Raw genomic sequence first — 6,462 nt, 5'->3', positions numbered from 1 at the left:
GCGATGCGGGCTGTGGCAGGTCTCATACAGTCACCTTTCAGTTCACAGTCCCATCGCAAACTGGGCACAATAAATATTTAATTGCGCTCCATCAGGTATTAAAAATTAAAATATGTTTATAAACTATCAAGCAAGCATGTGTAGCGACCATACATTGTAAAAAATGATAGCACGTTTTGTGTTATATGGCCAAAAACGACTCGGTACAGCCGTATCTCATAACACGCCACCGTGTTTTCTCATACACGGTAAATCCGTGCTACATAACTCGGTATGAGTTTTGACTTTCCAAAAAGTGGTGTTCCGTAACTCGATAAAGACGTGTTACCGAGTTCGATAACTCGCCAACATGTTTCTAGCGTATCGAATAACGTGTAAAATAGCTCGCATTAAAGATGTTAAGTGTTCAATAACACCACTGGTGTTTCTGGGCTCGGATAATTATCGGCTACATAAACTTATTTGTGTTAACATATCCGGAAATTAGATGTTAGTAAACTCGCCATAAACGTGTAACGTGTTTCGTAGCTCGGTCCGTGCTCATATACTTCCCGTCCAGTACCTCCTTTTAGAATGTATATCAACGCAAAATGAGCTGCATTACACGATGCAATGATCATGTTTAATGAATATATAAATATATAATTCATGTGGACTTATTCATTGCGATGAAAGGCGTACCTCCTTTGATGCGAACGGGGTGTAACAGGCCCAGCCGCGTTTAAACAGAGGTAACGTCTTTAACCGCAATAAATCGACACGAAGTATACATTTATACAACTCATTCCACATAATAATTGAGGCGTGTAACATGACAGTTCGTTTTGCTTTAACACACATCCTCGTTAGTCAAGTTCATTAAGTCTCAGAATACAAATTTACTCATTATATATTTCAGCAGGTTGTTCACAGTAAACATGCGCTCTGAGCCTCATCAGAAGTAACGCCACGGCGGACGAGCAGTGGACAGTGGTCCTCCGCGATCAGCAACACTAGTAGTGTGAACGACACCTATGAACAACACGTCTTTGGGCCTGGCGATGGGAGAGTAGAGGTGCCGTTTCAAATGCATTCACTGGCGCAGTCTTCAGCTTGTGGAGCCGGTCGGCGCAGCGATTTTTTAACGACTTTCCGAACGACTTTTGGGAGAGCTCTTGCGTCAGTACTAGCTGGGCGCTGGGGCATTGAATTTTCTCATTGAACACGGGGAACATTGCCGCACAAACTAGGAGGCGCACACTCAGAGGCGTGTTGTCTTCGGAGATGGCAGCCTCGCTCCCCTCCACCCGTGACACTAGCGTTCTGGATGCAGGGGGAGGACGGCGTCGCGGACCTATCATTCGCGGACACGTCGTTGTGCCTCACGAGAGGAAATTCTAAAAAGCGTCCAACCCTGGTCCGTGTCTGAAATAAGAAAGAAATATTAATGTTAATAAATGACGAAGTGCATGAATGAACAGCATAATGATACATACCTTAACCCGCGCCCCGCTGGGCTATTCAGCCATACGCGCCCTGCTGGGGGGGGGGGGGCAGATTCTGCCCCCCCTGTCTAACTTCCGAACCGATGGTCGTAGAAAGACGGGGAAAACGGCAATCGAAAGCTCTCAACAAGGCGGATCTAAAGAGCCCAAGTTTTTTTGCTTAAGTAGGTCAGAGGTCAGGTCAAGGTCAGGTCAAGGGTACAAAATGCAAGTTTCTACAGTATCGGCCTTGCACCGTAGTTGCCGAAGAATGGACTGAGACTGATTGCCCAAAACGTGTTTTTAGACTACCAAGACAATAGTCGTTGCAAAAAATGTCATTCAAAGGTCAAGGTCAAGGTCAGGTCAGGTCAGGTCAGGTCACCAAAAACAAAATATAGAAAAGGGCATGTGCGACACATGTTTTATGGGTCATTTTACTCATAGAATTCAATAGGCACACTCAATAAGTGATATGGACCACCTCTGGATGAACTTGGGGTCAAGGTCAGGTCAAGGTCAGGTCAAGTGAGGTCAAATTTTGAAGTTGGTTGTTTAGGCCTAAAAAGGTGTCTATCTGATGCAGTTTTTCACGGCGAATCGAATGATGCTATTTTCGTTTCCGTACGAGGTCTAGAACTTCCAAAAAAATCATTTTTCAAAATTTTTGTGTGTCGTGACGTCATAAAATTTTGAATAACTCCCACATTTTTGAACCGATTCTTCTAAAAATTAGTATGTAGGTGCACATAGACCACTTCTCTGACATATATTCCGGTTTTTTCGATACCCTCAAAATTTTGGATTTTATAATTATTTTCCCAAAAAAGTCAGTTTTTTGAAAAAAAAATCGGCCAAAATCCAAAATTTTCAAAAAACCGAGATAGCCATTTGATAGACACAGTAGAATCACGTATAACCTTTTTTGTTACGTCTTGATTCCTTTAAAATTGAAGATTTTAGCAGCGTTTGAAATTTTGCCGTTTTTGAGGCGAAAATGGCGAACATGACGTCACTAAAACGTCAATTTCTCAAAAAATTTCCGACGGATTTCGCTCAAATTTTCAGGGATCGTGTCAAATTGATGTATGATAAGGTACTGAAAGTTTCACGTCGCTGGCGCAACGCGTTTAGAAGTTATTAGCGAAAAACGGGAGGGGGGGCAGATTCTGCCCCCCCCCAGCGGGGCGCGGGTTAACCTTCGCACGGGTGGGGGGTGCGGGTGGGGGTTGGCCACACCTGCCAGTTTTTTTGCGAGTGTAAAAAACGCGGCGAGCAGCGCTGCGAAACTTGGTATAGCTTATGATACATCAATTTCGCATCGTGAGTAATATTTTTGACCCCGGGTCACATAACGTCAGGTCACAGGTCAAGTTAAGTGATTATGCCTCTAAAAACTTTGTGATTCAGTCATTTCTAAAGTAAATTCGTACATCCCAGAAGTTTGAAACTCATGCTATTGCATGAGCTTGTCAGTATGAACAATTTGCATATCTCAGAATTTCGATTTCGGTGACCTAAGGTCAGGTCGATTTTGCGACCTCTCCATTGACTTATAGTCAATGTAAGAAAATTGAAATCCTCTTCTTTTGGCCGAAAACACCCTCAAACATCGGGACACAAATGAACATGACACAATGAACCGGAAAATTGCACCTGTGGCCCCTTTAATGCCTCTGAGGTCATCTCAGGTCACGAAACGTCTCAAACAGTGTCTGCAAACACCAGGAATGTGTTCAAATTAACAATACGAATCGAATGACATGCAACATGACCTTTTCCGTGACCTTGACCTGAGGTCAAATTTTTAAGTTGACCTTTTTAGGTCAATTTATAGGTTATTCGACGCGTCTCGACGTCATTTTTCTTTGACCTATGACATCACAGGACGGCAAGCAAGGTCAAATTGTACCAGTTTACAATGACAAACATTTTATTACGTAAAGTGGCTTTTATCATTTAAAAGAGACGACAAACGTTTATACCTATTCAGTCAGGAAGAGAGGGTAAGTATCGTAGACATTACTCTAGACTACTTTCAGTACCTAACAAGTGCTGAAAAAAATAGGACGTCACAAGAACAGTGGCTTTTTTTAGTCTTTCAAATAACTATACATATTACTGGCAGTTTTAAAGATACCCACTTTGTTGATTTTTAGGATGTGTAAAGCCGATAAGGAATAAGGATCTATCCGACATATGCTCCGTTTTTACTTCTCTAAATTTAAAAAAAAACCTGAAGGAGTTTTGAGTGTAGAAATATCAAGATCTTGATATTTCTATTTTGGAAATTTTGTGGTAGCAGTTCCCTTTGCCATGCATTTTGTACCTACTGTGCGAATTTTTAGTCTCTAGAATGATAATATATTTTTGTGATTTTTTCCGTGAACCACTTTTTTCGACGGAAAATGGCCGAACATGACCTCAGTTTGACCTCCATAACTCATGACCCGAGGTGACCTAGGACCCATTTTTCAGGAGTTTAGTGAAATTGATGTCCGGAGAAGTACTAGAATCTGGAGTTAAAAATCGCGGCCGTTTTTGAGTTATCAGCGTAAAACAACAGGGGTGCCTCCCCCTTCCCCAACGGGTCGCGGGTTAAGCTCGCACCCTTTACTGAAGTGACTGTCCCTTGACCTCTAAATGGCCATTCCCTGTCATTATACTCTTACACGAAAGGCCAACGTACTAAACTTACATATACTTGGGGATTCGGTAAGTTCACTATCTACTCTACACCTTTTTAACCTCAAATTAAAATTAGTTAACTTTAAATTAAAATAAGTCAACTTCAAATTAAAATAGATCAATTTCAAATTAAAACTGTCAACTTCAAATTAAAATAGGTCAACTTCATATTAAAAAAGTAAATTTCATATTAAAACATTGCTACACTATGTAGTTATGTTCTTTGAAGCGAATATAATGCAAACCCATACACAGTGACATATGTAGGTATGTATTGGTGCAGCTCACAGTGGCTGCATACACACCATACACGGTGACATATTGGTGCAGCAAATCTGTTCACTGGCGGATCCAAGGGGGGCATTTGGGGCAAATGCCCCCCCCCCCCTGCAGTCCCCGAAATTGACGAAAGTTTTCGTTTTTTCGAGAAAAAAAAAACGAAAACTAAACACCTTTTATTAAGAAAAGTTTGTTTTAAACTGCACAGCAGTGCGCAGGGAATTAAAATCCGATGAGTTTTTGGAATTTGGAGAAACTTTTTGGGGCATGCCCCCCCCCCCCCCACGCGGCGTCCAAGACCGCCTTTCTGGATCAGCCAATGAATCTGTCACTGTGTATGGTTTTACACAATATATGCGCTTCAAAGAACATAACTATTAGTGTAGCAATGTTTTAAAACGAACTTTACTTATTTTAATATGAAGTTGACTTATTTTAATTTGAAGTTGACAGTTTTAATTTGAAGTTGATCTATTTTAATTTGAAGTTGACCTATTTTAATTTGAAGTTGACTTATTTTAATTTGAGGTTAAAAAGGTGTGTAGGTACCCATTAGCCGTTTTCACGACGGGCTTCCCGGCGAATGCACCTAATATGACCAAATCTGCATCTAATCTCTTTTAGAGCCAATATCTTCATTTTATAAATTTACTAGAGGTACAGGTTTACGCGATAACTGTATGTTTTGATTTATGTTATGTTACGGGTGCATTACTTTGGGTGATTGACTTGTATTTTTAGCTGTGTTATTTGGGTAGATTTGGGTAGCTGTTTTTAATTGAACTGCAAGGGATGGTGATAGTTGCGGGGTGTTCAAGTGTTTTGTATGTTGGGCCCTTTTTGAACTCAACCCTATCCCTACCCTACCCCTATCCTAACCCTACCCCTACCCTACCCTACCCTACCCTACCCTACCCTACCCTACCCTACCCTACCCTACCCTACCCTACCCTACTACCCTACCCTACCCTACCCTACCCTACCCTACCCTACTACCCTACCCTACCCTTAATGTCTGATAAGTTGACAAAGCAGACATCTACGCACTTAGTGCAACCCTAGCTGATAGCAACTAAGAATCACACTGAACCTTATTTGACCAAAGCTGCACCTAATCTACACCAAATGTGCACCAAAAGTGTACCAGATGGCCGTCGTGAAAACGGCTATTATAGACCTATCGTCCAACATCAACCCAATAATAGCCAATGCACATCAAAATACAGACGGCTGAGCTAAGAGCTTCGGCGTCCGGATCCGTCCGTCGGAGGAGGCCGTCAGCGGTCGCCATGGCAATTGGCAACGGCCTCGCTTGGACAGCGGGACAGCTGACCACGGGAGCGGGACGAGAGAGGGAGGGAGAGCGCAGGCAAGGCCCTAAAACATAAGCGCAGGGGTAGAGAGCGCCCGGGCGCCCGGGCTCTTGTCGGGTTTCGGTTACGCTTTTGATGATAATAAATACGTTAAACATGTGATTTCAATTTTCATATCGGCTTCAAATTATAGAAGGCAAAACCCCAGTCTACTAAAATACAACCGAGTCCCATGCAGACACTAATTGTGATATGTGAAATAATAAATCGGCAGAAATAGCCCAGAACAATACCTTTTTATCCTGTTAGCAGTTGAGCCGCATTCATCAAGGAATGAAGTCCTGCCTCACAGGCCTTGAGCTCTGACTGGGACTTCAAGATTGACCTTCATTCTGCTCATCTTGAGCCGTATCTGAAGTAAATAAATTATGTCAGTTCGCAGCCAAACAGATGTCTACCTACTTGTTTTCCACAGACAAAAAGAAAAGCGGAGGGAGACACAATGGGAGAGAGAGGGAGAAAGGGGGAGCGAGCGAGCGAAAGATTAGGTGAGAGAGAGAGAGAGAGAGAGAGAGAGAGAGAGAGAGAGGGGAAGAGAGAAACCAGGCAGACTAATCATAACTAGCTGGTAGATACATACTCATAGCAAAAGTTGAAAAGGTACAGTCCAAATTATTCATGTATAGCATTTTTACAAACGCACACATAGCCACCAGTGG

The 6,462-nt window shown here is 42.4% G+C and overlaps 1 long non-coding RNA gene across 1 annotated transcript; it reads right to left on the bottom strand.

Moving 5' to 3' along the window:
* Positions 1-873: 873 nt before the first annotated feature.
* Positions 874-6,118, bottom strand: LOC122391110. The gene is made up of 2 exons (XR_006258276.1): positions 6,037-6,118; positions 874-1,404 (listed from the first exon to the last, which is right to left on the bottom strand). It is a non-coding gene; the product is annotated as an uncharacterized LOC122391110 (long non-coding RNA).
* Between the last annotated feature and the right edge of the window lie 344 nt (positions 6,119-6,462).

Source organism: Amphibalanus amphitrite, unplaced genomic scaffold, assembly GCF_019059575.1.
Source record: "Amphibalanus amphitrite isolate SeventyFive unplaced genomic scaffold, NRLGWU_Aamphi_draft 000422F_arrow, whole genome shotgun sequence".
In the NCBI taxonomy this organism is placed as follows: Eukaryota; Metazoa; Arthropoda; class Thecostraca; order Balanomorpha; family Balanidae; genus Amphibalanus; species Amphibalanus amphitrite.
The sequence above is the reverse complement of the archived record's forward strand: the minus strand, read 5'-3'. Positions and strand labels throughout refer to the sequence as shown.